At 44.0% G+C, this 26,325-nt stretch overlaps 1 protein-coding gene and 1 pseudogene across 1 annotated transcript in view; both read right to left on the bottom strand.

Annotated features, from left to right (window-relative positions):
- The window catches only part of PRELID3A (PRELI domain containing 3A), an 85,356-nt gene extending 59,215 nt beyond the window's left edge, over window positions 1-26,141 (bottom strand). The window contains exon 1 of the mRNA XM_030836543.2: window positions 26,006-26,141. The gene's annotated coding sequence lies outside the window, so the exon portion shown is untranslated. The remainder of the gene's footprint in view (window positions 1-26,005) is intronic.
- Window positions 10,128-11,831, bottom strand: LOC115842012 (S-adenosylmethionine decarboxylase proenzyme-like; annotated as a pseudogene).
- Window positions 26,142-26,325: the final 184 nt, after the last annotated feature.

Below are 26,325 nucleotides of genomic sequence, written 5' to 3'. Positions count from 1 at the left end.
TGCCGCTGCGGAGATGGGGGCGGGGCTCGTTCTTACTGGTCAGGTGGTCCAAATTCTCCCAAAGCTCCTTCCAGCCACGCCGCTTCCCACTGTTGGGAAGGATAAGGAACAGTGTGTCCCACCAGCCCGACAAGTCTCTCCGCGGAGTTGGGGGGAGGGAGGAAGCAGCCGGTGTGGAACGGCCTTAAACCAGAACGTGGGGCCCCTCGCAGGCAGTCCGCTGTGTGGTTCGAAGACCCCACGAAATCCAACCCTTTATGTAGCCAGGCAGGTGCGACCCTCGAGACCCGGATGTCAAGTGAGAGCACTGACGGCACCGCTTGTCAGAGCTCATCCTAAGTTCACCCGGCAATTGGAGTGACCACTTGGGTTCACTACTTGTCTTTGTCCAAAGGAGAAATATATTTCTCATTCCCATAGGAGGTAGGGTTGCAGCCTGAAGCCAGATGCTCCCTGTAAGTTAGGCTAATGTTTCAAAAGGATGGCTCCCAAGTCCCTGAGAAAAAACATTCCTGGGTTGTTCAGCTGGCCAAAGGCCTACTTAGCCTTTGAAAACATTTACATAGGACTTTGCTGGTGGCGCAGTGATTAAGAATCCGCCTGCCAACTCAGGGGACATGGATTCGAGCCCTGGTCCAGGAAGATCCCACATGCCTCAGAGCAATTAAGCCCGTAGGCCACAACTGCTAATCCTGCACTCTAGAGCCTGCAAGCCACAACTACTGAGCCCATGCGCCACAACTACTGAAGCCCGCACGCTCTAGGGCCCTCATGTTTCAACTACTGAGCCCGCGTGCCTAGAGCCCATGCTCTGCAACGAGAGAAGCCACTGCAATGAGAAGCACAGGCAGCGCAACGAAGAGTAGCCCCTGCTCGCCGCAACTAGAGAAAGCCCGCGCGCAGCAACAAGGATCCAAAGCAGCCAAAAATACTTTTTTTTAATTAAAAATAAATAAAAACATTTAAATAGATCTCAAAAAGACAACTTAGAAGTGTTTTAGAGTAGATGCTCTAAGAAAGGGTAAAGGAGAGACCCTTTCCCTTTTGCACTTGGGAAAAATCATTTTTACTCTAGATTTGTATTTACCCTGCACTTCTACAAATACAGTTCAAATGCAGAGAAGCGAGATGCTAGTTTGAAAAGAGGGTGACCCTCTGCAGAAAGAGCTGGGGTGTAAGGGCAGCACCCAGCTCAACACCCACAGCGAGCAGTCATCCCGAGCCTACCTCTGCGATGAGTCAGTGAAGTGGGGACAGAGCAGAAGCAGCCCAAAGACCTGGGCTAGGACCCTGGCCCCACCATCTCCACGCTCCACACACTCCACCTTTGCCACCTGTGCTCTAAACTCACGGCGATCTTCCCATGTCAGCGCTGCTGCCCATTTTATTAGCGAGCAGACTGGGGTTTGAGGAGGTGTAAAAGTGCGCTGAGTGATCACACTCTGAGGGCAGAGCTGAGATGAGTCCCCCATAGCCATGCTGCAGTGACTGGCCGTTGTGGCCAGCTATGGAACACGCCCTGTGCTGGGCTCTGAGCTCAGTGCTGTCATTCTGGCTTTAAAAAGCATCATCATTGGACTTCCCTGGTGTCACAGTGGTTAAGAATCTGCCTGCCAACGCAGGGGACACAGGTTCGAGCCCTGGTCCGGGAAGATCCCACATACTGTGGAGCAACTAAGCCCGTGTGCCACAACTACTGAGCCTGCGCTCTAGAGCCCGTGAGCCACAACTACTGAGCCTACATGCCACAACTACTGAAACCCTCGTGCCTATAGCCCATGCTGCACAACAAGAGAAGCCACCGCAATGAGAAGCCCGTGTACTGCAATGAAGAGTAGCCCCCACTCACCGCAAGTAGAGAAAAGCCCGCGCACAGCAATGAAGACCCAATGCAGCCAAAAATAAATAAATAAATAAATTGCCGTCTCTCAAACCACTGAAAAAAAAAGTTTTTTAAAAAAACAGCATCATCATTTACAATCAGCATTTTCCACAAACACGATTGACCATGAGGCTGAAGAAATTGGGCCGATGGTGACAGTCAGAAGACACTGCAGTGAGAGTTTGTGGGGAAACCAAGACCCTAGCCAGGAAACATCTCTGTAGAGACACTACTTAGTGGTGGAGCTGGGGCCTGAGGGCAGGAGTGCAGTGAGGGTGGCCTTCAGGCTCACTGTGACCTGCACCCGCCTCGCCTTCAAAGCCATCTCACACACAGCTGTTGGGTCCCAGCGGCCAAGCCCAGCTCAGGTGTCAGCACCTCTGTGGTTCCATCACTACTTCTACGTACTTGCATCTGAGACTTTACCACCACGTGTTATGACCAGCAGGAACTAGGTTATCATTATCCTTGTTACTTCCAGAGTCAGAAACCTAATAGGCACACAATAAATCAATGACTGTTGAACACAGATGAACGTCACACCTGGCTTCAAGTCCTATACTGCTACCTCCATTGTTGGTCAAAGACCACCGTTTCACTCACTCTGTTCCACCAAGTCTGGTCCAGGAGCAGCAGAGCTGCTCGGGAGCCTGTTAGAAATGGAGACCCCTGGCCCCACCACACAGCATCTTGGGAGCTGTGCCCCACTTCACATCTAAACCTTTCAAAGCAAGAGTCCGCAACTGCTCTTCCCGCTCCTTTACTGCTATGTATTCCACCGCAGGCTGGAACGGGCTCCCGAAACCTCTCGTTAGTCATCCGTAACCATCGCACTTCCAGTCCAACGGGTGCTGTTCTGTCCCCCTCCCCTGGGCCTCTGTGCTGCATGAAAAGTATTGGGCTTTCTCTCCTGGGACCTCTGCTCCCTCTGCATCCTCTGTACTGGTCCTTCCCAGGATACACGCCTCTTCCCTCTCTGTTCTTCCCCCTCTACACCTGCTCCCTGAGTGATTCACTGAGTGTCCTGGTTTCCACTAAGTCCCCAGCCTGCCTATACATCTCATTCCTACCCATCTTTCCAGTTGCCCACGGGGTGTTCTCTAGGTCCTACTTCAAACGCATCATGGCCACGCATCTCCCACCTTAAACAGACTCCTCTCCTAGGATTCACTGCCCAGGTCCCTGGCATCACCCAGGTGCCCCAAGCTAGACCCGGACCCCTACATCCAAACAATCATCAAGTCCTTTGGGATTTACCTCTTCTAGATTGTTTTAATCCCTTACTTCTTCCGCATTAAGAGCCAATACGATTTAATAGTTGTAGCTGAAGGCATGGGTTTGAAGAGGAACAAACCTGGGTTCCAGTCCTGGCTCCCATTCTGCAAATTGCTAACCTCTCCAAATGTCAGTATCATCATCCTTGACATGGGAACGCTACTAGTAAAAAAACAAAGTCCTTTGGGACTTGTGGGAATTAATGAGGACAGAGTACATGACTGTGGTTAGTATTGCTGTCACCGTCCCTGCTGACTCCTGACCTGGCTCCATCCAGCACCACCCTCTCCAGGTTCCTGCACAGCTCCCTAGCTGGCCCCTCAGAGCAGTGTCCCATCATCCTGCCACACCCCCTCCAGAGCTCTGTTTGGCCGTACCCTGGGGTGGTCCTCGGCACCCTCGTCCTCCTGCGACTGCTCCCGATACCTCCATCGTTACTCTCAGCACATTGTTTTAGAATTACTGCACCAGTTTGTGTTTCTGTCTCTCTCACCAGATTATGCTTATTAAGGAAGCATGTGTCTAGGCTCAACCTCTCTCTTAGCTTTTGAATTGTTATCTCTGGGGTGAGGCCCAGGAACAGGCATTGTTAATGAGCAGCCAAGGCAATCACAGCACTCTGGAGTTTGGAAAGGCGTCCTGCACTAGACTGAGCTCTGGGATGGGACCAGGCCTGGCTCATTTCTGTGTGCCCACGCTCGGTCCCAGTACCTGGCAAACAGTGAGCTCCAGATAAGTGCTTGTTCAGTGAGTCAAGGATGACTCCAAGGGCATCATGAACCTGGGAGCAGGTTGGCCAGGGTGGGTGGGGCTCCATCTGTTGTCACCACTACAGAGCCACCTGGTCGAGTTTAGGAAACCCTAGTGCCTTTGTGGGTCACCTGTGGGGTAAATTGAGAGGCTTTTCAACCAGTGGTCCTAGTCTTTTTTGTTAATCTATTCACATTTTATATATTGAGATTCGGTGTCAAAATTTCACTTTTACAAGAGTCTGCTGCTAAAAATAAATAAGTTTGAAAACTGCTGTACCAGAATAGCTTTTTAATTTAGATAGAAAATCAATCTCCCAGCAGGTAAGGAGTTTTGAAGAACTTTTGGAGACGTTCCTTTCCCACTGTCATGGATATTCTTCATTAGGCTCTGATGTTTAATTGACCCTGAAATACAATGATCATGAAGATCTGACTTACAGGGATTCCTCAACCCTCCATGCAGTTAGCACAAGAGGGCAGGAGGGCAGGATTCCAGCCGGCACCATCAGCATCTAGATCTTCCAAGATCCTATGTAGGAATATTATTGTTATCCAGAGACAGTTCTCTAACCAGAGTCAGAACTATCCTGAACCTCAACACAGCCAAGATATTCTCATGTTTTATTAAAACAGTATATCTCTGTGACCTTTTACTTTCTATGGTATATGCTTCTATGTAATTAATTCCTCTTCCCAACCCTTAAATACAATTCCTGAAGTAAGTCTCTACAATAAGTAGTCTAACTTTTCCTCCTTATTTCTGTTTCTGGGCACTTTAATTCTATCCAATTCCCATTATGCCTCTGGCATTGCAAAGATGGCTTATGACCAAGGGGCCTGGTGTCCAAAACAATCATCAGTTTTCTCTCGAGAAGATACAACTAGGAAAAATCTAGGAACTTTATGATTTTTGTGCACTACTGTGACCAACAGTTTTAGAAAAATGTTTGATCACTACCAAGTAAAGTGGTGACTAGGAATATTCTAAATGTTCTGCTACTGTCATTCATGAAACTTGCATCGTTAGGGTTTGATGTTGTAATTCATTCTCTTATTCATTGTCATGTAGGAGATATTAATATTGTGTCTTTAGATTCCTTTACTTGAGGCACATTACCAGGAACAGCAGCACAAGTCATGACCACAGACGGAAAATACCACATCAGCTTCACCTTATAGAAAATAATTAGCATTGTTATAGATTAACAACAGTAACATCATTTAGGAGGGAAAAAAATCCAGACCAGCCTGTGATACTTGAAAGTTTTCTTTTTTTTAAAAAAATAAATTTATTTATTTATTTATTTATGCTGTGTTGGGTCTTTGTTTCTGTGCGAGGGCTTTCTCTAGTTGCGGCGAGCGGGAGGCACTCTTCATCGCGGTTCATGGGCCGCTTACTATCGCGGCCTCTCCACGGAGCACAGGCTCCAGACGCGCAGACGCGCAGACTCAGTAGCTGTGGCTCACGGGCTCAGTTGCTCCGCGGCATGTGGGATCTTCCCATACCAGGGCTCGAACCCGTGTGCCCTGCATTGGCAGGCAGATTCTCAACCACTACGCCACCAGGGAAGCCCCTTGAAATGCACAACGCGCAGTTGTCCTTAATAGACTAATAGATTAATAGACCTCTCCTGCCACCTGGTGGACAAATTGTGCAGCACAGCTTCGCGTGAGCAGTCTCAGGGTCCTAGTCCCCAAACACATGTAACTTATTTATTTTTTGTAATAACGTTTACCAAGCAATTTCTCTGCTGGGATATCATCCACTGAATATATATTGGCACGTGTGTGTGTGTGTGTGTGTGTGTGTGTGTGTGTGTGTATATACACATCAATAAAAATGTTCATTGTAGCATCTGAGATACAAATAAATTGGAATCAGTCTAACTGACCCTTGGTTAGAAACTGTTATACTTTTCCCATAGAATACCAGAAAGCTTATTAAAGAACTGGGTGGAAGTATATGCTATTAACATACAAACGTATATGCTAATCAGAAAAGCAAAGTGTATAAACTACAATTTCATTCACATGAAAATATACTTTATATGCTTGTAAATACATGTAAACTGTATGGACACATACACAACACACCAAAAAGAACTCTAAGAAAATTACCTTTAAGCAGTGAAAGTGAGAGATTGACTTTCACTCCCTATTTTGTATCGTCAACTTTGTTGAATTTATTTATTAGTTCTAGTAACTTTTAATGGATTGTTTATGATTTTCTATAATTAGGATCATGTCATGTGTATATACAGATAGGTTTACTTCTTCCTTTCCAATATGGATGCCTAATATTTCTTTTTCTTGTCTAATTGATCTGGCTAGAACTTCCAATACAATGTTAAATGGTAGCAGTGAAGGCTTCCCTGGGGGCGCAGTGGTTAAGAATCCGCCTGCCAATGCAGGAGACACGGGTTCAAGCCCTGGACCGAGAAGATTCCACATGCCACGAAGCAACTAAGCCCGTGTGCCACAACTACAGAAGCTGCGCTCTAGAGCCCACAAGCCACAACTACTGAGCCCACGTGCCACAACTACTGAGCCCACGTGCCACAACTACCAAGCCCGTACGCCTACAGCCCATGCTCTGCAACAAGCCTGTGCACCTCAATGAAGAGTAGCCCCTGCTCACTGCAACTAGAGAAAAGCCCACACAAAGACCCAATGCAGCCATAAATAAATAAATAAATGAATTTATAAAGAAAAAAATAGTAGTGGTGAAAGTGGGCATCCTTGTCTTGTTCGTGATCTGAGAGGGAAAGACTTCAGTCTTTCACCATTGAGTAAGAAGTTAGGGCTTCCCAGGTGGCGCAGTGGTTGAGAGTCCGCCTACCGATGCAGGGGACACGGGTTCGTGCCCCGGTCCGGGAAGATCCCACATGCCGCGGAGCGGCTGGGCCCGTGAGCCATGGCCGCTGAGCCTGCGCGCCCGGAGCCTGTGCTCCGCAATGGGAGAGGCCACAACAGTGAGAGGCCCGCGTACCGCAAAAAAAAAAAAAAAAAAAAGAAGTTAGCTGTGGGTTTTTCACAAGTATCCTTTATTATGTTGAGAAGGTTAACTTCCCTAGTATTCCAAGTGTTTTCTCTAATGAAATGGTGTTGGATTTTGTCAAATGCCTTTTCTGTATCAATTGAGATGATCATGTGATTTTTTGTTTTGTTTTGTTTTTATATGCAAATGTTCATAGCAGCTTTATTCATATTTTCCAAAAATTGGAAACAAAATGTTCATTAACAGGAGAATAGCTAAACAAATTGTGGTACATTCATACAATGGAATACTACTCAGCAATAAAAATAAATACATGGTTCAACCTCTCAAAACTTTATACTAATGAAAGCATTAAGTGATTCAATTTAGTTTCAGAGCTGGGGTGGGGAGGGAAACCCTAGTCTATGGTGAAAAAATATGGATAGTAATTAAACTACCAACTAAAGTAGGGGTAGTGCTTTGTTGCTTAGGTAGGGGTATAAGGGAACCTTCCTTTGTCCTGATTATGGCTGTGGGCTAAAAATATCCATTTTCAAAATTGTAGTTAAGATTTGTGTATTTCAATTTTATAAATCTTACCTAATAAGAGGTATGTATATATGAATATGGATAGATGAATGTACCAAAGCAGAATTGAGGACTATCGAAGCTAGGGTGTGAAGGTTCAAGGTACAATTTTTTTTTAATATACATCCAATTAAGATGTTTAATTACAAATCTCGACGTATTTTTATGGGCTCCTAGCTCACATATCCAACAGCATATTGGACATCTCTTGACACTGCCAATGGTTTTCTTCCAATCTTAGTCACATAACAGATCTCTATGACCCTGCCTCAATTTCATCCTAGGTTTCTGGTTTGAACAACTCAGGAAAATGCTAGATTGCAAGAAGTAGTCTGAAGAGGGTTCCGTTTGGGGTAAGAATTGTGACTTGTCATCTTGTAAAGGACTAATAAAGTAGCCCCTAAGGAGCAAACATAAGTGGGAAGAAACTAGAAAAGTAAAACAAACTGATGGTGATCAACAGTGGACATGCTTGCAGTGAACTCAGAAAGTCTCTGAAGGTAGGAATGGGTGGATAGAATCCAAAGGACCAATACTTCTTTCATTATGACAAAAAGTGTAGATGAGAATGTCAAGTTTGAAGGTGGGTAGCCAGGAAATGGTGAGTTATCTGACTAGGACAATAAAAGCCTTTTATTTTTCATAGTGTGATATCACATTTACCATATTTTTCAGATTATGTCCCTGAATCTGATTAACACCAAGTGTCTGCCAAACTCAGTTACCTGTTCATGTAAAAGAATCTGGTGCTGTAGGTATTGCACACATATGTAACAACCTGCTTTTCTATGATCAACCCTTTTTAACTCAGATGATGAGATATGTACCTGCATGGCACAATGATCAAAAGCTTATAACTCTGTTCTAGTTAATAGAAATAACCATGAGTTAAACTCTGCCCCCACCCCACCATCAAGAGCCTATTTCATAATAAATGTTAGACTATTCCACCTTCAAACTTTTCACTTTTCTAGCTCCAAACTCTAGCATTCTTATTCTTACTACTTACACCCTCTCTACTCTTTGATATCCTGGTATATAGCCCGGATGATTTCCTTTGAGCTTCAGGTATGAAGCCACTAACAAAAAAATGTTTAAATCTGTTCTCCCAGGAGCTTAGAGATCTTATCTTTATGACAACTCCCATAAATCTTAAAAAATGATCATTAAATATTGATTTACTCAATTAATTATAAAAACTTTAGATGTCTAGTATTTGGTCATGTATACTATTTAAAAAAATACATCAACAGAAAACTTTCTGAACGTCACTAGACAACAAATTAAGCAAATCTTTATTGAAGCTTAAACTGTGGTACAGAAATACATTTCAACTGATTTAAGTCCAACACCATGAAGAGGGAAATTATGGCACCAAAATTTTCCCTCCTCTATCATACACACTAGGATTAATTTAGATTACTATCCAATCTATAGTTTTCATTTTTCTAGGCTTTGTTCCATACAAATTTGTGCAGTTTCTCAACATTAAATGGAAATCTTAAATCTATTGGGCCGGGGCGGGGGGCGGGAATCAGACCTCAAGCAAATAAATGTTCATCAAATCTACTGGGACACTGTTCAAGAACAAAATCCACTTTGACCACTGGTCCTCATAATAGCACCAAAACATTAGGTACTGCGTGCTAATTACAGAACCGGACTGATCCATTGATTGAAAGCTTCTTCAATGAAGCTCTGAATCAACAACGTGTTTAAAAGTCAAAATTGTTCCAACCACTTGATTTCAAACCAAGTAGAATTTATGTTTAGAAACACTAAAAAAAAAAGTGTTTCATTTATAAATATGGAAGGAACAAAAACATCACTGCATCAATCCAGAAAGAATCAAAAATTGTTTGAGGACAAGAAGAAATACAAAATTGAGTCAACTTTGCTCTTTTCTCAGCTGCTTAAATAAATGTCCATATTAGCAAATACAGCTAAAAGATGCCAACTCTTTTAAGCCTGTATTTCTAGTCATTTCCCATTGACCATTTTGGAATTTTGTGTGTTATGTTTTATGCATAGCGCTCTGCTTCACTGTGTAGTATGTCTGAATAACCTGAACAGTTCTCATTCATCACTTGATGTTACTCCATGGAGAAAGAAATACCAGTAAGAGGAACCATCAGAACACTATCACATGCATCATAAAGTCACATAACTTTTTAAGTCACAAGATGGCAAAGAAATCGATTCTGCTTTGAACCAAAGTTTATGGCATATCATTAATAGAAATGAGTGGAAATGGCTATGAAAGTAAAAGTTGAGGTGAATCATCTGAGCTGACTTGACTTGTTGAATCCAACACAACCTTTATCTTAAATCTCCTTGCTAACAAATTTAGTTATAATTTTTTATACTACTACTTAGCAAGTTAATAAAGACATGGGACCCATAAGAAGCTAATCTCATTTAATGGGGGGCACAGAATGGCATACAGTTTCCATACAGTTCTGCCAATATTCCCTAGTATCAATCTACACCTTCTTTGCTAATCAACACCAGCTTATTTCAAAAGACCTCATGGTAACGAAAAATGCCAAACTCCCTTGACCTTAAAAGAAAATTAAGCCCAGGGTCCATCCCCACATTCCCCTTCTGGGGTATAAGGTTAGTGTAAACCCACAGTGTAACAGTGTATTGCTTTATGGAGGGGGTGTGGTTGGGAGGGAGATACCATGGTGAGGAATGAATCAATTAAAGTCACACAAGTATAGGAAGCAGTGAGATAGTAATACACAAAATGGATAACTGCAGTCATTTTCGTAGAGGACTCGACTCGTGGAAGAAGAACTTTGATTGGTGCTGCAAGAACACCTGTATGAAGTAGAAACTGGTTTCAATAACATTAGTAGAGAATATGTTCTAGAAAGTGGAGGTAACTGGATGCAAAATCCTGGTAGCAATTTAATAGAACAGTCCCAGATGGCTAGGCTGAGGCCAACACCTAATGAGGACGAAAGCCTCGTCTGTGGGGAATTTTGGATGATACCTGGAGAAATACTACACTGTGCATAAACCAAACTGAGTTGTTTTCACAAGTGTTGTAAAGTTTCATATAGTAAAAGGTTTTTTCTACATGCACTTCAATTTCACAGCAAGAGTGGCATAGGATACCTAAACACAGAAGAGAGCATTCATGCAAGATATCTAACTCCTTGATATAATAATGCATACAATTCAAAATGATTACACTATCATTACATCTAGGGCTTTCTGCAACTACAAGGTGGTGGTTATGGAAAGCATGGCCCTTGGTATCAATATCTAAAAAGCAGCCACCACCTTCTTCTATGTGTGTTCTCTTTTTGCGTTTTTTCTTCATTTTTCTTAATCAACTCTGCTGTTGTTGCTGCTTCTCAGCAAAACTGGTAAAAACAAAATTGTAATCACTGAACATAGCGCTCTGGCAATCAAGACGTTTAAAACCTTCAATACTCTGGGGCGGAGAAAGCACTGTGAGACATTTAGAACTCTGATTTACAAACAGGGTAGTCACAAATTTTCCTGGCTTGAAGACTTCCACAACTTTCCTGATCAGGTCATCATAGGAGGTCTGACTTAAGTTTGTTTCAAAGCTAACATAAGAAAATTCTGGTTCTGAGTGATGTGAATAGTCCAATAAGTTCCATCCAATTTCATTCCACTCATTGAATACCCACAAGGATTGAACAGTGTGGCATCAATGACAGAACCTGGTATCAGGTCACGAATTCCACTCTCACGAGTGACATCCTTTGCAGTAACACCATCTTTCATGTAGAACTGGTCCATAACTGCTGGGTCAAGCTCACTCAACAGAATTTCCAGGGTTTGATCCGGCTGATTGATTACCCGACTCTCTGGGAAATCCAAAGTACAAAAGCACCAACAATCAGAATTCATGCGTCCCATACAATATGTTGCTCCATTTGGGAAAATTGCATTAAGAAACTCTATTTCTTCCTGGAAATTCCGGTGTGGGTACCCTTGGTGAGAAGGCTTCATGAAATTCTTACGAGAATAAAAGAAGCTTTGAATTGAGTCAAACCCACTGTAATCCCTAGCAAGTTTCAACAGGGGAACCAGTGCTTTCAGCAAGAGGGTGGTACCACATGTCTTCAAAATGAAACGTCTCTTGGAGACAAACATGCTACTCTGAGTACATAAGCTTCCTGCTTGTCAGTTTTTGTCACACTTATGATTGACCATAGCACATCCTTCAAAAGTATGTCCCACTCGGATCTTGGGATGGTGCAAAGATCCCCAGATCCTTGGTTTGCGTTGGGTTGCTGCCTGGAGAACTAAACCTCCAGGAGCTTCTCAGTCCCTTCGAAAAAATGTGCAGCTTCCATCACCGTGAGACTAGCGAACAACCAACAACCACAGAAAATCAACTAAATTAAATCTCTTCTCCTGCTGCTGCCGCCGCCACTGAGGATTATTCCAGCTGTGTTACTAAAGTTCAGGTTCCTTTTTTGCTATAATTTTATATTAACTTTTTTTAAAAAGCGTTAATAAAATTTTCCCGGCTTTTTTTTGTGTGTGTGTGAGCAAAAGTTGAAACAGAGGCAGATACAGAGGAAACAGAGGCAGATACAGCTCAGTCTCTTGTAGTCCGCTGTTTCCCCGTTAGAGAGAGTAGAGCGAGCGCTAGCTAATGTCGCCGGCCATACTGTGGGAGCGATCATGTGATTTTAAAAAATTCATTCTATTAACGTGATGTATTACATTGATTTTATTATGTTGAACCAACCTGACATTCTGAGGTAAATCCCACTTGGTCATGGTGTATAATCCTTCAAATATGATGTTGGCTTTGGTTTGCTAGTATTTTGTTGAGGTTTTTTTTTTTTTTTTTTTTGCGGTACGCGGGCCTCTCACTGTTGTGGCCTCTCCCGTTGCGGAGCACAGGCTCCAGACGCGCAGGCTCAGCGGCCATGGCTCACGGGCCCAGCCGCTCCGCGGCATGTGGGATCTTCCCAGACCGGGGCACGAACCCGCATCCCCTGCACCGGCAGGCAGACTCTCAACCACTGCGCCACCAGGGAAGCCCTTGTTGAGGATTTTTGCATGTATATTCATAAGGGATACTGCATTATCTCCAAATACAGTCACATTGGAAGTTGGGGTTTCAAATATGAATGTTGGGGTCAATCTACAGATTTAATGTGATCCCTATCAAATCACCCATGACGTTTTTCACAGAACTAGAACAAATAATCCTAAAATTTATATGGAACCATAAAAGACCCAGAATTGCTAAAGCAATCCTGAAGAAAAAGAACAAAGCGGGAGGCATAACCCTCCCAGACTTCAGAAAATACTACAAAGCTACAGTAATCGAAACAGAGTGGTACTGGCACAAAAACAGATACATGGATCAATGGAACAGAATAGAGAGCCCAGAAATAAACCCACACACCTACAATCAATTAATATTCAAAAAAGGAGGCAAGAATATAAAAAGGGGAAAAAGACAGTCTCTTCAGCAAGTGGTGCTGGGAAATTTGGACAGCTGCATATAAATCAATGAAGTTAGAACACACCCTCACACCATGCACAAAAATAAACTCAAAACGGCTTAAAGACTTAAACATAAGATATAACACCATGAAACTCCTAGAAAAGATCATAGGCAAAACATTCTCTGACATAAATTGTACCAATATTTTCTTAGGTAAGTCTCCCAAGACAATAGAAATAAAAACAAAAATAAACAAATGGGACCTAATCAACCTTACAAGCTTCTGCACAGCAAAGGAAAACATAAACAAAATGAAAAGACAACCTACAAAATGGGAGAAAATATTTGCAAACGATGCAACCGACAAAGGATTGATTTCCAAAACATACAAACAGCTCATACAATTCAACAACGATAAAAAACAAACAACTCAATCGATAAAAGGGCAGAAGACGTAAATAGACATTTCTGCAAAGAAGACATACAGATGGCCAATAGGCACATGAAAAGATGCTCAACATCACTAATCATTAGAGAAATGCAAATCAAAACCATAATGAGGTACCATCTCACACCAGTCAGAATGGCCATCATTAAAAAGTCTACAAACAGGGCTTCCCTGGTGGCTCAGTGGTTAAGAATCCACCTGCCAGTGCAGGGGACACAGGTTCGAGCCCTGGTCTGGGAAGATCCCACATGCCACAGAGCAACTAAGCCCGTGAACCACAACTACTGAGCCTGCACTCTAGAGCCCGCGAGCCACAACTAGTGAGTCCGTGTGCCACAACTACTGAAGCCCGCGTGCCTAGAGCCCGTGCTCCACAACAAGAGAAGCCACCACAATGAGAAGCCCGCGCACTGCAACAAAGAGTAGCCCCTGCTCGCCACAACTAGAGAAAGCCTGCGCGCAGCAACAAAGACACAGCCAAAAAATAAAAATAAATTTATTTAAAAAAAGAGAAAAGGTCTACAAACAATAAATGCTGGAGAGGGTGGGGAGAAAAGGGGACTCTCTTACACTGCTGGTGGTAACGTAAATTGGTGCAGCCACTATGGAAAACAGTAGGGAGGTTCCTCAAAAAAACTAAAAATAGAGTTGCCATATGATCCAGCAATTCCACTCCTGGGCAAATACTCATTCAAAACTATAATTCTAAAAGATACATGCAGGGACTTCTCTGGTGGTCCAGTGGTTAAGAATCAGCACTTCCATTGCAGGGGCACAGGTTCAATCCCTGGTTGGGGAACTAAGATCCTGCATGCCACATGGCACAGCCAAAAAAAAAAATTAAATTAAAATTAAAGATACATGCACCCCTATGTTCATAGCAGCGCTATTTACAATAGTGAAGACATGGAAACATAGAGAAATACAAATCCACAATGAGGTATCACCTCACATCAGTCAGAATGGCCATCATCAAAAAATATACAAACAATAAATGCTGGAGAGGGTGTGGAGAAAAGGGAACCCTCCTGCACTGCTGGTGGGAATGTAAACTGATACAGTCACTATGGAGAACAGTATGGAGTTTCCTTAAAAAACTAAAAATAGAACTACCATATGACCCAGCAATCCCACTACTGGGCATATACCCTAAAAAAACCATAATTCAAAAAGATACATGTACTGCAATGTACATTGCAGCACTACATACAATAGCCAGGCCATGGAACCAACCTAAATGTCCATCAACAGATGAATGGATAAAGAAGATGTGGCACATATATACAATGGAATATTACTCAGCCAACAAAAGGAATGAAATTGAGTTATTTATAATGAGGTGGATGGACCTAGAGTCTGTCATACAGAATGAAGTAAGTCAGAAAGAGAAAAATACCGCATGCTAACACACATATATGGAACCTGAAAAAACAGTAATGATGAACCTAGTGGAAGGGCAGGAATAAAAATGCAGACGTAGAGAACAGACTTGAGGTCACAGGGCGGGAAGCAGAAGCTGGGACGAAGTGAGAGAGTAGCACTGACATATATACACTACCAAATGTAAAATGGATGGCTAGTGGGAAGCTGCTGCATAGCACAGGGAGATCAGCTCGGTGCTTTGTCACCACTTAGAGGGGTGGGATAGGGAGGGTGGGAGGGAGGCTCAAGAGGGAGGGGACATGGGGATATATGTATACATATAGCTGAATCACTTTGTTGTACAACAGCAACTAACACAACATTGTAAAGCAGTTATACTCCAATAAAGATATTTTTTTAATTAAATAAATACTTTTAAAATTTTATTTTAAAAATAAAATAAATAAAAGTAAAAACATAGTATCATATCACACACACACAAACCTAAATGTCCATTGACAGATGAATGGATAAAGAAGATGGGATATACACACACACACACACACACACACATATATATATATAAATAATATGATATCACTTATATGTAGAATATAAAATATGATACAGGGACTTCCCTGGTGGTGCAGTGGTCAAGAATCTGGCTGCAAGGTACACGGGTTCGAGCCCTGGTCCAGGAAGATCCCACGTGCCGCAGAGCAACTAAGCCCGTGCGCCACAACTACTGAGCCTGCGCTCTTTTCTTTGTCCAGCCTTAACCAGTGCTGCACCTGCTTACACCCATTCTTGGAGGACCCTAGCTGATTCACTGAAGAACTCCAGGGACTAAATTTCTCCTTCGACTTCACTTAGAAGGACCTGAATGTTGCCATTTCCCACTGTTGCACCCCTGAGGAAAAGACCTACATTTGGGCAGAGGCTCAAGCATATGCTGATGGATTACACACTGCCCCACCCAATCATTATCCTGTGGGCATGATGGCGGTACCACTGATTGATCCCAATTGGGAGTATCAGCCAGGCTAAACTGGTATCCCTAAAAGAGACCACATGATCCTTTGCCTCATTGAAGGGATGAAACTATACATAATTAAACCTGTCATTTATGGTAAGGTTAAAGAGATCACTCAAGGTCAGGACAAAAATCCAGCCCTATTTCAGGCCAGGCTGGTAGATGCCCTCTAAAAGTATATGACTGTTGACCCAAACACTTTTTGAGGGACACATTGTACTTGCAATCCATTTCATTAGCTTGTCAGCCCCCAACATCTGTCAAAAGCTTGCCATGGGGCCCCCAAACCCCTTGCAACCTTACTGATATGGCCTTCAGTGTCTTTAACAGCAGAGACCAGGCTGAGGAGGAAAGAAAGGAACAGCATGACTTAAGGGACCATTAGCAAGCCAAGCTTCTGGCAGCCATCATGGCAGGACCTAACTCACCTCCTGGTCACCCCAAAGGCACTCCCAGAAGCCCCCCGCCAGGTAAAGGAGCCTGTTTTAACTATGGGAGCCCAAAACACTGGAGGAAGGAATGCCCAGAAAACAGGTTCCAGCCTCCACCCAAGACACCATGCCCACTCTGTAAGAAGATGGGCCACTGGAGAAGGGAATGCCCTCAGCTCCAAAGGGAGTGGGGAAATTGCCCCTTGCCAGTCATGGCAGTGGTTGATTGATGGGACCTGGGACCTCCCAAGAAGAAAGTCATTATCACATGGGAGGAACCACAGGTGACCACTGACATGGCAGGTTGTCCAGTTTCTACTAGACATAGGAGCCACTTACTCTGTCCTGACTTCTCACGCTAGGCTCCTTGCCCCCAAAACCTGCTCTATTGTTGGGGGAGAAGGAAGGCCAAAATGAAAACATTTCACCACCCCTCTAACTTGCAGCTGGGGAAAGACTCTTATAACTCACAAGTTTCTGGTCATGCCTGAATGCCCCAGCCCATTATTAGGAAGAGATTTCATTCTTCTAAATCTTTCTCTCCCTGAGTAAGTGACTCTTACTGTCCCTGAAAACCAAAACCAAGACCTATTTTTGGCTAGACTATGCATTATACAAGACATGGACAGTCCAGCTCAAAATATTTCCCCAGTAATTAAAGAACTCATACAGCCACAGGTCTGGGACCAGGAAATCTAATGACAGGCAAAGATTGCCACTCCTGTGAAAATCACCTTAAAGGAGGCTAATAACTTCCCTTCCAAGCATCAATATCCCACAAAACCAGAGGCTTGATGAGGCCTCCAATCCCTGATCTCAACATTCATCAAATAGGGGCTTTTGTTGCCATGTCAATCTCCTTGTAATACTCCAATCCTACATGTTCTCAAACCAAATGGGGAATGTACAATGATCCAAGATCTTCGAATCATAAAAGAAGCTGTCATGAGCCACAACTACTGAGCCCGCGAGCCACAACTACTGAAGCCCGTGTGCCACAATTACTGAAGCCCACATGCCTAGAGATTGTGTTCCACAACAAAGAGAAGCCACCACAATGAGAAGCCCGCTCACCACAATGAAGAGTAGTCCCCGCTTGCCGCAACTTGAGAAAGCCCGCATGCAGCAATGAAGACCCAATGCAGCCAAAAACAAAATAAATAAAATTTAAAAAATAATACATTTTAGGGTTTCCCTGGTGGCACAGTGGTTGAGTGTCCGCCTGCCGATGCAGGGGACACATGTTCGTGCCCCGGTCTGGGAGGATCCCACATGCCGCGGAGTGGCTGGGCCCGTGAGCCATGGCCGCTGAGCCTGCGCGTCCAGAGCCTGTGCTCCGCAACAGGAGAGGCCACAACGGTGAGAGGCCCGCATACTGAAGAAAAATAATAATAATAATAATAAATTTTTTAAATAAATAAAAAATAAAAATTCCCTATGAACAAAAGTCGAGGACCAGATGGTTTCACAGGTGAATTCTACCAAACATACAAAGAACAACTTATACAGATCCTTCTCAAAGTCTTCCAAAAACTGAACAGAAAGGAACACTCCCAAAGACATTCTATGAAGCCACCATCACCCTGATACCAAAACCACACAAAAGATACTAAAAGATACCACCAAAAAGGAAAATCACAGGTCAATATCTTTGATGAATACAGATGCAAAAATTCTCAAAAAAAAAATATTAGCAAACTGAGTCCAACAACACATAAAGATCATACACCATGACCAAGCTGGTCACAAGGATGGCTCAACACATGCAAATCAATCAATGTGATACACCACATCAACAAAAGACAAAAACAACAATCATCTCAATAGATGCAGGAAAAGCATTCAATAAAATTCCACATCCATTCATAATAAAAACCCTTTTGAAAGTAGGTATAGAGAGAACATATCTCAACATAATAAAAGCTATTTATGATGAACCAATGGCCAATATAATACTCAACAGTGAAAAGCTGAAAGCCTTCCTGCTAAAATCTGGAACAAGACAAGGATGCCCACTCTTACCTCTTCTATTCAACACAGTACTGGAAGTTTTAGCCACAGCAATCAGAAAAGAAAAAGAAATAAAAGGTATTCAAATGGTAGGGAAGAGGTAAAATTGTCATTATATGCAGATGACATGATAATATACAGAGAAAACCCTAAAGAGTCCACACAAAAACTACTAGAACTGATAAACGAATAGAACAAGGTAGCAGGATACAAGATTAACATACAGAAACCGAATGCATTTCTTTACACCAACAATGAAATATCAGAAAGGGAATATAATAAAATGGTACCTCTTAAAATCACACCCCCAAAAATAAAATATTTAGGAATAAACCTGACCAAGGAGTTGAAAGACATATGCTGAGAACTAAAAAACATTAATAAAGGAAATTGAAGATGATTCTTCAACTAAGCGTTTGCATGCCGCAACCAAGCATGCCACAATTAAGGAACCCGCGTGCCGTGGCGAAGATTCCACATGATTCAGGTGAGACCCGGCACAGCCAAAGTAAATAAATAAATAAATAAATAAATATATTTTTGAAAAATGCTGGAGAGGGTGTGGAGAAAAGGGAACCCTCTTACACTGTTAGTTGGAATGTAAGTTGGTGCAGCCACTGTGGAAAATAGTATGGAGGTTCCTCAGAAAACTAAAAATAGAATTACCATATGATCCAGGAATTCCACTCCTGGGCATATATTCAGACAAAACTATAATTCAAAAAGATACATGCGGGACTTCCCTGATGGCGCAGTGGTTAAGAATCCTCCTGCTAATGCAGGGGACTCGGGTTTGAGCCCTGGTCCGGGAATACCCCACATGCTGCGGAGCAACTAAGCCCATGTGTCAAAACTACTGAGCCCGCGTCTAGCGCCCACGAGCCACAGCTACTGAAGCCCACGTGCCTAGAGCCTGTGCTCCGCAACAAAAGAAGTCACTGCAATGAGAAGCCTGCACACTGCAATGAAGAGTGGCCTTCACTCGCCGCAACTAGAGAAAGCCCGCGCACAGTAATGAAGACCTTATGCAGCCAAAAATAAATTTATTCAAAAAAAAGATACGTGCACCCCTATGTTTATAGCAGCACTCACTATTCATGATAGCCAAGACATGGAAACAACCTAAATGTCCATTGACAGATGAATGGATAAAGATGTGGCACTTACATACAATGGAATAGTACTCAGCCATAAAAATGAACGAAATAATGCCATTTGCAGCAATATAGATGCAACTAGAGATTATCATACTAAGTGAAGTCAGTCAGAAAGAGAAATACAAATACCATATGATATCACTTATATGTGGAATCTAAAATATGACACAAACCTTTCTATGAAACAGAATCACGGACGTAGAGAACAGACTGGTGGTTGCCAAGGGGGATGGGGTTGGGGGAGAGAAGGAGTGGGAGGTTGGGGTTAGCAGATGTAAGCTTTTTTTTTTTTTTTTTTTTTATGCAGTACGTGGGCCTCTCACTATCGTGGCCTCTCCTGTTGCGGAGCACAGGCTCCGGACGCGCAGGCTCAGCGGCCATGGCTCACAGGCCCAGCCGCTCCACGGCATGTGGGATCTTCCCGGACCGGGGCACGAACCCGTGTCCCCTGCATCAGCAGGTGGACTCTCAACCACTGCGCCACCAGGGAAGCCCAGATGTAAGCTTTTATATATAGAATGGATAAACAACAAGGTCCTACTGAATAGCACAGAGAACTATACTCAATATCTATGATAAACCATAATGGAAAAGAATATAAAATAGAAGAATGTATATGTATGTGTGTGTGTGTATACATATATATATATGTATATACACTGAGAATCACTTTGCTGTACAGTAATTAAGACATTGTAAATCAACTACAATAAAAAAAATTCTACCAAAAAAAAAATTGGTAATGGAAACTGAAAATGATTCAAAGAAATGGAAAGAATCCCATGCTCTTAGAAGAACTGATATTGTTAAAATGGCCATACTACCCAAAGCAATCTACAGATTTAATGTGATCCCTATCAAATAACCCGACATTTTTCACAGAACTAGAACAAATAATCCTAAAATTTATATGGAATCATAAAAGACCCAAACTGCCAAAGCAATCCTGAGGAAAAAGAACAAAGCAGGAGGCATAACCCTCCCAAACTTCAGACAATACTACAAGGCTACAGTAATCAAAACAGAGTGATACTGGCACAAAAACAGACATATGGATCAATGGAACAGAATAGAGAGCCCAGAAATAAACCCACACACCTATGGTCAATTAATCTTTGACAAAGGAGGCAAGAATATCCAATGGGAAAAAGACAGTCTCTTCAGCAAGTGGTGTTGGGAAAGTTGGACAGTCACATGCAAATCAATGAAGTTAGAATACACCAGGCACAAAAATAAACTCAAAATGGATTAAAGACTTAAACATAAGACATGACAACATAAAACTCCTAGAAGAGAACATAGGCAAAACATTCTGACATAAATCATACAGATGTTTTCTTAGGTCTCCCAAAGCAATACAAATAAAAGCAGAAATAAACAAATGGGACGGAATCAAACTTAAAAGCTTTTGCGCAGCAAAGGAAAACATAAACAAAATGAAAAGATAATCTACAGACTGGCAGAAAATGTTTGCAAATGATGTGATTAACCAGGGCTTAATTTCCAAAATATACAAACAGCTCATACAATTCAATAACACAGAAACAAACAACCCAAACAAAAAATGGGCAGAAGATCTAAATAGACATTTCTCCAAAGAAGACATACAGAAGGCCAATAGGCACATGAAAAGATGCTCATCATTACTAATTATTAGAGAAATGCAAATCAAAACTACAATGAGGTACCACCTCACACCAGTCAGAATGGCCATCATCAAAAAGTGTACAAATAATAAATGCTGGAGAGGGTGTGGGGAAAAGGGAACCCTCTTACGCTGTTGGTGGGAATGTAAATTGGTGCAGTCACTATGGAAAACAGTAGGGAGGCTCCTCAGAAAACTAAAAATAGAGTAGCCATATGATCCAGCAATCCCACTCCTGGGCATATATCTGGACTAAACTATAATTCAAAAAGATACATGCACCCCTATGTTTATAGCAGCACTATTCACAACAGCCAAGACACGGGAACAACCTAAATGTCCATCAACAGATGAATGGATAATAAAGTCGATGTGATACACACACACACACACACACACACGTATACACACACACAATGCAATACTACTCAGCCATAAAAAAAGAATGAAATAATACCATTTGCAGCAACATGGATGGACCTAGATATTATTCTACTAAGCGAAGTCAGAAAGAAAAAGACAAATACCGTATGATATCACTTATATGTGGAATCTCAAATATGACAAGAATTAACATATCTATGAAACAGAAACATACACACAGATATAGAGAAGAGACCTGTGGCTGCCAAGTGGGGGGGGGGAGTGTGGGAGGGAAGGGTTGGGAGTCTGGGATTAGCAGACGCAAACTATTATATACACAATGGATAAACAACAAGGTCCTACTGTATAGCACAGGGAACTATATTCAATATCCTATGATAAACCATAATGGAAAAGAATATGAAAAAGAATGTATATATGTGTATAACTGAGTCACTTTGCTGTACAGCAGAAATACAACATTGTAAATCAACTACACTTCAATAAAATTCAAAAAGCAAAAACCAAAAAACACCTTCAGCTCAGGCCACCTTACTCCCTCATAATCAACCCCCAGCCCACTTTGTTGTCACCCCTGTACACAATCAAGGAAATAGAGTGGGTCTGAACTAGGGGATACCAAGAGGGTCCCAATGGCTGTGGATTAAGGAACAAACAATAATGCTGTCCACAGCATTACAATGGAATATTTAAAAATCATTCTATGACTTCTCTCATCTGGGGTGGGATGCTTTGACTAGCCTGGTGGAAAAAGTCTTCTCTGGCATGGGCCTTTCTCAGACTAGCCTAGAGGTCACAGAGGTCTGTAATATACGTTACTATAATAACCCAGGGGGAAAACTAAGGCCTCCACCTCTCCTCCAGCCCATCCAAAGAAGAGGAGAACTGGCAAATAGACTTTACCCAGATGCCATCCTCCCAGGGATATAAATACCTTCTGGTCTTTATTGACACTTTTACCAGATGGGTGGAAGCCTTCAACTAAGACCAAGAGAGCTCAGGGGGTAATAAAGGCATTACTAAAGGAAATAATTCCTCTGTTTGGACTTCCACGGTCTTTACAAAGTGATAACGGTCCCTCTTTTGTGGCTAGGGTTACCCAACAAATCTCTACTGCCCTAGGCATTTGCTACCACCTCCATGCTGCCTGGAGGCCTCAACCATCAGGGAAGGTGGAAAGGGCAAATCAAACTTTAAAAAGAATCCTGGCTAAACTTTGTCAAGAGACATTAGAACCTTGGACAAAGTTTTTACCTATAGCCCTCTTGAGAATCAGGGGGGCACCTAAAACAGGGCTAGGGATCAGCCTGTCTGAAATGACTTATGGCAGGCCCTTTTTATCCTCTGACATTTTGATGGATACTGAAACCAGTGAGCTTATTAAGTACCTAATTAATCTGGGACTGGTCCAAAAGGTAATTTCAGAATATGGAAATCAGGCCCCCAACCAGGAAACTGACCCCATTCATGTTCAGCTGGGAGATTTTGTCCTCCTAAAAACATGGAGAGAAGGGTCCCCCTCTGATCAATTACTGCCCAAGTGGAGGGGCCCTTACTAGGTCCTTCTCAGTACCCCTATTGCAGTTAAATTACAAGGGATCAACAGTTGGGTTCACCTGTCCCAAATCAAGCCAGTTCCTCTTAAGTCCCAACAGGACCCTGGCTATGAACAGGAAGACACCTCCAACTGGACCTGTGAGCCCACCAAAGGCCTTAGGCTCCTATTTAAAAACCAAGAAGTTGAATACATACTCAAAGGACAGACATCGTTGGCAGATAAGTAAAATGATTTGGTGGATTGGACTCGTACTCACCATTTTTGCTATTATTCTCTTACTTACATTTTACCAGTTCACTTAACCACCCCTGCCAGGGAAGAACTCCTCTGTCCATGCTGGGTTTAAAGAAGACTGTTCACTTTTAGCTCGCCACCGCCACCATGAAGCCATTATTAACCCTAAAATTTCTCTCCCTCCTGTGGATATCTGCACAAGGCGGATGGAGCAGCAACTCCATAGTACAAATTTCCTCCACCATAGGAAAAAATGAAAATCTTACTAACCGCTGGGTCTGCCACGCCAACCCCCATGAGGTCCCGGGGTGGCCCATCTTCTACCCAGCCTCGGTCAACACCTCCCTCTATACTCTTAACCAGTCCAGTTGGTCTTGGGACCCACCCACAGAAGAGCTTCTCTCCACGGTCAATTGGACATGCTTTAACCTGTCCTCAGTCATTTGCATTAACTTGACTGAAAGAGCTCAGCCTTTTCCTAAAACCCACAGGGATCATATCTTCAAACTTTCAACACTGCATGATCTGAAAGCCATCTTTAGGTGTAGGACACAACCCATATGTTGAAGGTCTATTCAACGATACAAATGCGAAAGGGGGACACCTGAAGTGACCTCAACAGAGCTAGATGAGACACAGAATTCCACCCATTGGATATGTCTGGCATCTCTGGGATCCCGGGAGTCCACGACCTACCCCCATTTTGGAAACTGGAAAGGGGGCACTCTACCTCCTCCGTTCACAAAATATAACGTGACTGCCTCACATGAAGAGGAACCTCTTCCCCCATATAAGACCCACTTGCCTGAGGTGGGGATCCGAGGAGGGCCACTTAGCCCCAGCTGCACCTGCTCAACGAATCCCAACCTCACCTGGCAGAGCCAGCTTCTTCAGGAAAACAGATCCCAGACATGGCTATGTGCTCCAAGGGGACACCTCATAATTTGTGGCCACCCAAAAGGAAGGCTGCAGGGTCCTATCTATGTGAGTCCCCTCTGAGCCATGGGCTACCAATGCATACATAAAAGATTAACCATGGGATCCTACACACTCGCCTTTTTAGCCCCTGGGGTAATATCCATATATAATATCTCCATTCCCCATCCCTGGCTCCAGCGTGCGACTGGCCTCCTCCTGGCAGGAATTGGAGCTGCTATTGGCTTGGTGGACCCACAGGGAGGCTTTGCATACCATATGGCAACGCTTCGCTTTGTAACCTGTCAGTTACTCTACCTACTCTGGCCAGGAGCACGGGGAATGCACCCTTCAGACTCTCAACCTCCCTTAACTCCCTAGCAAATGTGGTGATGGTAAAAGACTGGCCTTGGGTTATCTCCTAACTTAGAAGGGAGGGGTATGCACAATAATCAATAAAACGTGTTGCACCTACATCGACGCCACTGGCCAGATGGAAGAAGATATCCAAAAGGTATATAAACAGGCTCAATGGCTATACATTTTTGGAAAGGGTAACCCCAGCGCCAAATCCACTGGGACTGTAGTCAGAGGGGTATTACATACCCCTGGTTCCTACCCCTACTTGGACCTCTGATCGCAATAGTATTTTTACTGATTTTTGGACCCTGCCTTTTTAACCTGCGCGTTAAGTTTCTTTCCTCCAGATTACAACAGTTTCACCTGCAGATGATGGTACGCCAGGGATTTCAACCCAGCCCACATGAAGATGGGGACTATAAACATCACCTGGAAAGGGTTGCAGCCTCCCACTCCCCACTCTCCATCCCTGCTTCTGCCAATGACCCCGATACCCCTATCTCTGACAGATGGCAAGGTGGTCTGGACCCCACAGGTAGGGGCAATGCCCCTGCTCGGCTTGAAGCAGCTTCAGAAGACGAACCATCGACCCTTTGACCCTTAAAAGGTTTTAAGGGTCCAAACTCCTTGAGTGGGCCAGTGTTAGAGCAGGCAGTTGGCCAGATAAGAACAGAGAAGGGAGGCATGGGAGTCTGACAGGAAACCATACATCTTGTGACCACAGGGGTCCTAGAGGCAAACAAGAAAGGCAGGAACCTCCAGCGTAGTCGGAAAGTAACCTTCTGCTCACTATTCCCTCATTACAACATAATTAACACTGTGACCGGGGCAGTACCCATCCTGCACCTGAGGCCACGACAGACCTGAAAAGACCAAAGAGGACCAAAACTCCCCCGTCCTTGGGGAGGCGGAGAAGGGAAATAAGATCGAGAGAAGTCTCCCCTGAGTCTCGCCCTGTAATGAATATTCTTCCCAGCTGTTTCCGCGCCCCATATAACCAACTCGCGGTAGGAAACTCAGGGCAGCTGCTCACTCAGCAGCCCGCTCTCCCTCCCGACAGCGTGCGGTCGCTCAGTAAACCCTCGCTTCGCCTCCGTGTGGGGCTCTGAATTCTGTGAGGAAACAAGAACCTACCCTCCGGTGACACAGCCAGGCGGGCAGAAGTTGACCCGTGAACTCAGTTCCCCCTTCTCCGTTCTTTGGCCACTGAATAAAGCCTGTGCTGTGTGGATCTCAGCTACTGTCACGTTCGCCTACTCGAACCCGAACCGGAAAAGAATCCTCCCTCCTCCCCCCAGGCAGAGCCCACACGACTTAACCGGCCACAGTATCTCACACATTTTCCCTCGTTTCCCGCTACTCCACCTCGGCTGGGAGCACAAGTCCCTCCCACTGCTGAGAGACTGATGGCCGCGCATTTTCACCTGCTGTGGGTCCGGTTCCTGACGGCCGCCCTGGCTCCTCCAGGGCCTAGGACGGTGCCTGCCACGGACAAGGCCCCACTGAATAGGCTCTCAAGCAAGTATGTGACGAGGGACCTACCGAGACAGGTGTCCGAAGGGTCGAAGACGGCCTCCGCCCTGAGGGAGAGGGCCACCCGGCGGAGCCCCAGCGTCCGCAGCGGGTCCGCCCCGCGCTCTAGCCCGTGCAGCGCCAAGACTAGCACCCCGGCCCGAGCCCCGCCCTCCTCCCTCTGAGCTCTTCCCCTCAAGCCCCGCCCCACCCTCTGAGCTCCTCCCTCAGGCCCCGCCTCGCCATCTGAGCTCCTCCCCTCAGGCCCCACCTCCGCCCTGACCCTGAACGCTACGGAGGCGGGGCCGCGGCCCTGCCCGAGGGCACGCCGCCGTGCGGCTGACGTCAGC

This window comes from Globicephala melas, chromosome 13 (assembly GCF_963455315.2).
Source record: "Globicephala melas chromosome 13, mGloMel1.2, whole genome shotgun sequence".
In the NCBI taxonomy this organism is placed as follows: domain Eukaryota; kingdom Metazoa; phylum Chordata; class Mammalia; order Artiodactyla; family Delphinidae; genus Globicephala; species Globicephala melas.
This window is presented reverse-complemented; position numbering and strand designations above follow the sequence as displayed.